Source organism: Equus asinus, chromosome 5 (assembly GCF_041296235.1).
Source record: "Equus asinus isolate D_3611 breed Donkey chromosome 5, EquAss-T2T_v2, whole genome shotgun sequence".
Lineage (NCBI taxonomy): Eukaryota > Metazoa > Chordata > Mammalia > Perissodactyla > Equidae > Equus > Equus asinus.
Window position 1 is genome coordinate 60,610,508 of NC_091794.1, and position 9,389 is coordinate 60,619,896.

General features: G+C 35.6%; 1 protein-coding gene across 2 annotated transcripts in view; it reads right to left on the bottom strand.

The window, feature by feature from the left end:
- The window catches only part of LOC139045273 (protein phosphatase 1L-like), a 231,728-nt gene that overhangs the window by 22,848 nt on the left and 199,491 nt on the right, over window positions 1-9,389 (bottom strand). The gene's annotated exons all lie outside the window — the stretch shown is intronic.

Genomic DNA, 9,389 nt, shown 5'->3' on the forward strand with positions numbered 1-9,389 from the left:
TTTCCATTTCTCATGGTCCTTGTTTGAACTTCTCAGTGACATTCCACACTGGCATCTCTACATTGGTTTGTTCCGAGGGCTTACATATTCATTTTGTAGAGAAGTGTCCCCTCTGCTTGAGCACAATATTAAGAAAATATTGTGAAAGTTTCTCACAATATTTTCTTAATATTTCAACAGGTGTAATGGTAAAAATACAACATTCAAAATGGTTGAAATCCAGATACAGTAGTGTTTACAAGGTAAAATAAAGCCATATATGATAATATTGGAGAAGACAAATGTCATAAAATCAATGGTCTGACATTCCTGGTTAAAATACTTTAAAAAGGGGGGGAAATTATACAAAAGGTAAACAAATAAAAGAAACTAATAAAGAACAGGAATCAATGGAATAGAAAATAGAAAAACAATGAAGAAAATTAATAAAATGAAAAACTGATTATTTAAAAATATCAATAAGAGGGATGAACTTCTAATTAGGCTAATACAAATAACAGCAAAGGCAAAATTTAATAGTATGGAGAATGGAGGAGGGAACTTCCATAGTTATTAAGACATTAAAAAGATAATAAAGAGATGGTATTAAATTTTATGCCAGAAAATTTGACTACTTGGATGAAATATGCAAACTATTTGAAAGATACAAATGACCCATGAAGAAATAGAAAATCTGAATATCTCTATATGCATGAAAAATAATAAAAAATTTTTTGTTGAGTAAGCAACTTTCCACAAAGAAACTTCTAACGTCTGAAGAAAGACAAATATAATTCTTAAACAGGCTCAGAAAATAGACTTGCCTTGTTAGAAACGTTAAGAAGTTCTTCAGAAAGAAGGAAAATGCTGTGAGTCAGAAAATGGGTCTTTCAATAGACGAACGGATGAAAAAACTGTGGTACATGCACACACTGGGATATTTTCATAGAAAAAAATAAGTGAGCTATCAAGCCACAAAAAAAACCATGGAGGAACTTTAAATTTATATTTCCCAGGGTAAGAAGTCGGACTGAAAAGTCTACATATTATATCACTCCACTTAAATGGCATTTTGGAAAAGGCAAAACTACAGAGACATTAAAAAGATCCGTGGTTGCCAGTGGTTTTGGGGAGAGGGGAGGAGAGATGAATATGTGGAAAACAAGGACTTTTAGGGCAGAAAAATTACTCTGCACACTATTGTAATCGTGGATACACAATATTATGCATTTGTCAAAATCCATACAACCGTACAGCACAAAGCATGAATCCTAACAAAATTAATTTTAGTTACTGATAAAGTGTCAATATTGGTTGTTCTTCACTTGTAACAAATGCACCATACTGAAAGAAAATGTTAATCACACGGGAAACTGTGAGTTTGGGAAGGAAGTACACGGGGACTCTCTGTACCATCCACTCTCATTTTAAATCTTTACAAAAGTAACTGACCAAGTTAATATGGAGGAAAAGAACTATCTTGACCTCCTTTACGCAATATCAGGTCAAATCAGTCGTTGATAAACTTTGTTTTAGCCTGGTTAAAACAGAGTAGTACAGCTTGAAAAAATTGGGTGTCATTCCAGGAACGCAAGGTTTGTTTAATATATGAAAATTAATGCACTTCACTATATTAAAATAATATATAAGAAAAGACATGATCATTTTAATAGAGGCAAAGAAACCATGTGAAAAAACTTTTAAAAATTCATGGAAAACCTCTCAGCAAACTAAGAAGAGAAAGACAAATGCTCAGTGGTGAAAAAATAATAATAATGATTTCTACCTAAAATCTTAAACAATGCAAGTCTATATTGTCACCATTCCTTTTCAACTTTGACCAGATATCAGTGTAAAAAGATGAGAAAGAAGAAACGGAACATAAAAGTCGAAAGGAACAAGTCGAACTCTGTTTTTCTAGAGATGATGTGATCATCTATATAGATAATCCAAAGGAATCCAAACAATGAATACTAGAAACAATAAGTAATTTTATTAAGTAGCAAGACACAAAGTTAATACACAAAAGTCAAATTTACTGCTATACCTCTCAATGGGCAGGTAGAAAATAAAATAAAAAGTAACATCATTTACAAAAGCATAAAATTAAAATTCTAGGAGTAATTTAATTGGCAATTTATAAGATGTGTCCACTGGAAGTTAAAAGTAAAAGACTCAGAGAAATTAAAGATAGAGTAAAGAAATAAATATACAATTCTATCAACTGGAATACTTGACATAAAGATGGCAATTCTTCCCTGAGTTCATCTATAGATTAAATGTAAGCCTAATTGAAATTGAAATTCTAGCAGGATTTTTAAAATATATAAGAAACTGAATCTAAAACATATTTGCTAAGTCAGAGGTCCTAGAATATACAAAATGATTCGATTAAAGGAAAATACTTGAGGACATATATTTCCTGTGTTTAATAGTTACTATTAAGCTATATGGAACAAAACAGTGTGCTGCTGGCATATGGATTCATGGATGAAGGAGTTGAACAAGCTACAAAGTCTGGAAATACATCCCCTCTTACGTGATAAATTGGCATTCTACAAAGATACTAAGATTTGTATGATAAAATGAAAATGACTGTTAATATCAAATATCTGGCAGTTTTTTTTTTAAAGATTTTATTTTTTCCTTTTTCTCCCCAAAGCCCCCCGGTACATAGTTGTGTATTCTTCGTTGTGGGTTCCTCTAGTTGTGGCATGTGGGACGCTGCCTCAGCGTGGTCTGACGAGCAGTGCCATGTCCGCGCCCAGGATTCGAACCGACGAAACACTGGGCCGCCTGCAGCGGAGCGCGCGAACGTAACCACTCGGCCACGGGGCCAGCCCCTGGCAGTTTTTATAATGTTAAACAAACACCAGATGACCCCACAATCCCACTCTAGGTATTTAACCTGGTGAAATGAAAACCTACGTCCACACAAAATCTGTTCGCAAATGTTTATACCAGTGTTTTCTCACAGTTGCCCCAAACTGGAAACAACCCAAATGTCCTTCAACCAGTAAGTAGATAAAGAAACGATGGTGCAGTCGTACCATTGGATACCATGCAACATTAAGAAGGAACCAACTGTTAATGCTCACAAATACTTGGATGAATCTCAAAGGTAATAAGCAAAGTGAAAGAAGCCAGACTCAGAAAGCTGCACACCATGTGAATCCGTTTATGTGGAAACAGAGAAGGCAAAACTACAGGATGGAGAAGAGACCAGTAACTTCAGGGTTAGAGATGGGGAAGGCATTTGACTATAAAGAGCAGCTCAATGATATTCTGGAAGACGACAAACTGTTCTGTATCTTGAGTGTGGTGGTAGTTTACACAATCATATGCATTTGTCAATTCTCACAGGGCTGTGCCTCTCAAGAGAGTGAATTTCACTTTAGGTAAATTACAGATAATTTTTTACAAGCAAAGAATAATGCACATTTCTGCCTATTTTCTTTCTTGGTGTGTCTTCTTTGCACCTTCCTCCCCAGTTTCTGTTGTCAAGAGAAGGCAAAGGTAATATATACGATTGTAACCTGTGGTGTCTTGCCATGAGAAAACATGTCATATACAAACTGGAACTAGGCAGCATTAAGGTTCTTTCCAAAATGATGGGCAGGGTTTAGGTCAAACAAGATTTGGCAATGAAGAGATCCATTACTGCCTCTAGGCCTGAAAGAACAAAGGAGGGAGCAGTCTCTGGACTTGGAGAGAAAGTCATCTGGTGAGGGCTGCCTGGGGCCCTCAGTCTAGGGAAGCACCCTACCTGCAGTGCCCAGCCCAGGGACCAGAGGGAATAAATATCCTGAGGGCCCTCTTCTTCCTGCAGGTGGCTGACGCTTGCAAAACTTAACCAGAAACTGTGAAGCAAGAGTTCCCACCAGTGCAGTCCAAGCAGGTCAGCCTCACTGGGCACAGAGCCAGGCAGAAAATGGGGACATATATCTGGATGGGCAAATGGAGGCCATCCAGCAAAACCATAGCATTTCCAATAAGGAACTGAAGGAATAGAATCCATATTAAAAAAAAAAAAAAAAAAAAGCTGAAACACCTAATGTTAGTTATCCCATCTTTTGTAGCTCCTAAGAAGCTCCTGTTATTTCAGGATTACACATTCACACTAGCCTTTGTATTACTAGGAAATCGTGTGTAACGATGCATACTACAACATTATTTTTCAAATAAAAGTGAAATTTTGTAAATATATACTAAAATGATCAAATGTAGATAAATTATCTAACTTTTTTTTTTTGCTGAAAGCTATTCAAGGAAATTCCTTGTACTTTTTACAAAACAGACTATTCTTTTAGATATTTTTTTCAGGCATAAATTTGTATCTAACAATAGATAGTGGGTTTCGCATTGTCTTTTCTCCTTTTAGTCTGTCACTTTTTATCCTATATCCAGAAACTCTGCACATCTCATCAAATCCCATAGCTTCAACCGTAATCTGTGAGTGTGTAACGGACACACCTTCCCCACTCGCCTTCACCTCCTTGCATTCTCCAGTCATAATGTCCTTCATTGGATGACATTTCCACCTAATGTACTGAAGTCACATTCTCATCAAAACAGTTCAATACAAAGCTCATCACACCCTCTTCTCCATGAAGAGACATTCTTTTTCCTTCATCCCATGAAGAGACAACCTTCTTTCTAGCTTCTCTTTTCATTAATATTCCATAAATAGGGCATGGGGTATTTATCTATGGCACCTTTTCAGAAAGATTGTTGTGAAGAATAAAAAGATAAAGAATGTGAAATATTCTGCTAAAACGTTAAATAAAAATGTTTTGAGATTTTAGATTCCATATTTTCAATGTATAGTAAAGATTGGCGTGGATTAGGAAAACTAGATTTATTTTTCAGACACACTCAGTGTCTTCAGTGATCTATTTTTATGTTATTCATGTTTAAGACGTTTCAGAATTTAAATTTCCAACATTTGGCGTTTACTTGAAAACATATGTACCGTCTATAGTAATTTGCTCACTAATAGGTTGGGTACCTTTTTATACATATGTCACATTTCTAAAATTTATTTGGCCACTTCCTATGTTAGAGGCTTGCTAAATTTATCTCAACATTTTTAATAAGCACATGCTTATTTGCAGAATATCAGCATCCATATAAATTGCTTACAAAATATGGCTCTGTAAGTATTTTATATTAAAACATAAATATAGGTGATACCTTTGTTAATGATTAAAATAATATCCAGTGATATTATAAATTTGATATTTTCACATTTAATTGATTTTCTTTTACATTTTAAGATTACGTGCTGTAAAAATGTCACATTCTATTTATTCAGGTGACTTTTGATTTCTCCATCTTGATTCAATGACAGATGCTGTCAATGTTTTCTACATTTGGTCACTAAAAAATATGTTTTGTTTGAATTACCAATGCTTCTACTTTTAACGTGACTATCCTAATTTAGCAGCTAGCCGAATAGTTTCCACATTTTCAATTTATTGTGCCCAGTGCACTAGATTCATTTATGAATACCTTTGTTAATGTCAGCTCCAGCTGAAAATTCTCAGAGGCTCAGTATAGTTTTAAGATTAAAATTGAAGCTCCTTCCATTAGTTCTTTTTTTATGGCTGAAAATATCTTCTTTTTTTTCATTTTCCATTCTTTTAATTTCAACTTGTATCTTTTTTAATTGTGGTAACACTGTTTTATAAAATTATATAAATTTCAGGTGTACATCACTGTCTTCTGATTTCTGTGTAGATCGCATCATGCTCGTCACCCAAAGACTAATTACAATCCATCACCACACACATGTGCAAATCACTACTTTCACCTCCTCCCTGTCCCCCTGCCCTCTGCTAACCACCAATCCAATCTCTGTCTCTATGCGTTTGTTGGTTTTTTATTTTGTTTTGTTTTCCCAGTAATCTTACTGAGATCACAATGGTTTATAACATTGTGTAATTTAGGGTGTACAATATTATTTATCAATTTCTGAATACACTTCATCGTGCTCATTCTCAGCGGTCTAATTTTTATCCATCGCCATACATATGTACCCCTCTGTCCCTTTCGCCCGCCCAGCAACCTCCTTCCCCTCTGGTAACCACTAATCTGTTCTCTTTATCCACGTGTTTGTTATCTTCCACATATGAGTCAAATTATTCAGTATTTGTCTTTCTCTGTCTGGCTTATTCCACTTAACATCATACCCTCCTCAAGGTCCATCCCTGTTGTTGTAAATGGGACAATTTTGCCTTTTTTATGGCTGCATAGTATACTATTGTGTGTATATATATACCACATCCTCTTCATCCATTCATCTGTAGAAGGGCACTTGGGTTGCTTCCACATCTTGGCTACTGTTAACAAACTTGCAATGAACATAGGGGTTCATAAATCTCTTTGGATCATTGACTTCAGATTCTTTGGATAAATACCCAGTAGTGGGATAGCTGGATGGTATTGTATTTCTATTTTTCATTTTTTTAGAAATCTCCATACAATTTTCCATAGTGGCTGCACCAGTTTACATTCCCACCAGCAGTGTAGGAGAAGTCCCTTTTCTCCACAACCTCTTCAACATTTGTTGTTTTTTGTCTTGGTAACTATAGGCATTCTGACTGGTGTAAGGTGATGTCTCATTATAGTTTTGATTTGCATTTCCCTAGTAATTAGTGATGTTGAACATTGTTTCACGTGTCTGTGGGCCATCTGTATATCTTCTCGTATTTTCAACCTAAATGTCCATTCTGGCTTTTTCTGCCCCTTCTGTCTAATAATAATAAGAAGGAGGAGGAGGAGGCGGAGGAGGGGGAGGAGGGGGAGGGGAGGGGAGGGGGAGGGGAGGAAAAGAAGAAAGAGCGTCAGTTCACTTGAACTGCACATTGATCACCAAGTGCATTATTTCATGGCCTCAGCTTTGTGGTTTTTTGAATTGCTGTTTCTTGGAATACGTACTTCCACACTTTCTATACCTATGAAAACCCATTTTATACTACAAGGTCAAATGATACCATGTCCCCTAATAAATTCAATTTTCCTTCTTCGAAAAACCGGGATCATTTTCTACTACTGTGCATCTCATCATATATAACCAACTCTGGAAGAGCCTCCATAACAGCTTATTGCCTAATAAAGCTTAAATTCCTTCAATGCAAAGTTTTTTCTATTTACATATTAAGACAAACCTAAATAAACCCACACGTAGCTATTTAACACACCTTGATTTGATTTGACGATACATCACCATCTAGACTATCATTTAAATGTGTATTTGTTAGGATCCTGCTCTCTCATATTGCTTCTTCTTGAAAAATACTGCTCTTTCAGATGACTGAGCTACACAGTGATGGTAATGACTCATACATTCTCCTGAAAGTCCTAATCACGGAATCATCTTGATTCTCAATGCTTTTCACATTCAGCTTTAAATTAAATTTCACAATTATACCTTTCTTTTTTGTAAGAATCCTTTTCATTTTTAGTCCAAAGTGACTCATAGAAGCCATCTCTTTGTTTACTTGTCATATCTGAGAGACGATGTCTACCGTTTAGGAAATTATTCCGTCTTCTGATTACCACTGTTGCATCCCCACAGCCGTGCACTGCATTCTATAACTTTATTCCAGAACACAGTAAACATTTACATAGAAAAATTTCTATTAAATATAACCTTCAAATTCTTGCAAACTCATGAGTCAGATACTTGGAGCAGAGGAAATAGAAAGTACCTTTAGCAGACATCATTTTCAAAAATACTGCCCTGAGTTTTCTTTGCTAGAAGAAATACTATTGTCTGGAGGTTCTGTTTCTGTTTTGTTAAAACACCTGCACAGCTTTCAAATTCTCCTCTGAAATCCCATGCTACCAGGAGAGAATGCTGACCTTTTAGCTCATTTTTATTTTCTGGCTGACTTTACAGAGGGTTACTTATTATATCTACTGTTGATAGCTATAATGACCAGTAATGCCAGGTCATCTTTCAGACTCTTTTTCCACAATACCAGGATTGTTACAGCGATTTAGAGATCTTGGAATACCTCCCACATTACTTTGACTTTCTCTCTATTCTACCAGCACTAGACCAACAGCTGCTGGGGTGTGTATGTCTATCCACAAAATGTAGATTTTTCCATGTTGGTCCTCAAATTCTTTCATTTCACTTAATTACACTCATGCCTGGCTGGCTGTGGCCACCATGATATCTCCCCAGACATGCTCTTCTGCACTTGACCTTGGCCTTCACCCATCAGGAGGGAGAGTCAAATTCCATGACCACTGAATTAGAGAGAAAAAACACATCATGAAGAAAAAAACATACTAAATAAGTAAAAGCCATATATACAACAAAGAATATGAGAAATAAAGCAGGGTGATAAATTACATAGTCCCAGGTGTGGACCTGATGCACCTTTTAAATAAGGAGATAGGAAAGTCTTCACTGAGTGGATGACATTTAAATAAAAACTTGAAGAGGGGGCCATGTATTCACTAAATTTTATTAATTCTGTTTTTTCATTAAATTCCACTTTATTTTCTGTAATTAATGTTTTCCCTCACTTTTTGGGTAACTTTTTAAAATTACTGTCTTTTTGATAGGCATAATTGTTTATGGTAAAGTTTATTTATGTACATGTTCAATAAATATTTTCTTTTCCCCATTAATCAATTCATTAGAAATATTATAAATTCAGCTATTTTGTGTAGATATGAATTCCAGAAAAGAAAGATAACACCAGAATTATTAGAGCTATTACAGCACCTACAAGGTGCTCTCTCTCTTTGTCCCATGTGACTCACAACTTTAGAGTTACTCTTTAAAAAGGGAGAGAATAAATTCTGATTTAAAAACTTACCAAAGAAAATCAGGCTTCGTTTTTCCTTTTTCAAATATCTTGGACAAATCATATATGTTTAAAACTTGTTCTTTTATTTATTAGTTTTTCAAAAGAAGACATCTTATTCAGTAGTGTATATAATTAAAGGAAAACAATTTTCTTAAAAAGACGGTTTACAAAAAAATATATTTGGGTTTTTTATAATTCTCATTGAAAGAATATCTAGTAATTTAAAATGGAAAAATGCAAAAAGCCTGAGTGGAGCATGTTTTGTATGTTTAGGTCATTGCAAGGGGACCTGTGTCATTGGAGTAGCATCAGGAACGATGAAGAGTACTGGGAGATAAGATCAGGAGGGAGCAAAAAGCTAGTTTCTGCTGGCCTCTGCCAGCCGCTGTCAGGAATCTGCCTGCATTGTGAGAGCGACTGAGAGCCACGGGAGGAGGACTGAGCTATAGAATGACATGATGCCAGCTATGTTTTAAGAGGACCACTCGGGCTTTTATCTCAAGAGTAGACTATATGGAAAGGAGAGATTGAGTTACAGATTATTGCAATAAAACAGGCAAGAGAGGCGGTGTCTTCATCCAG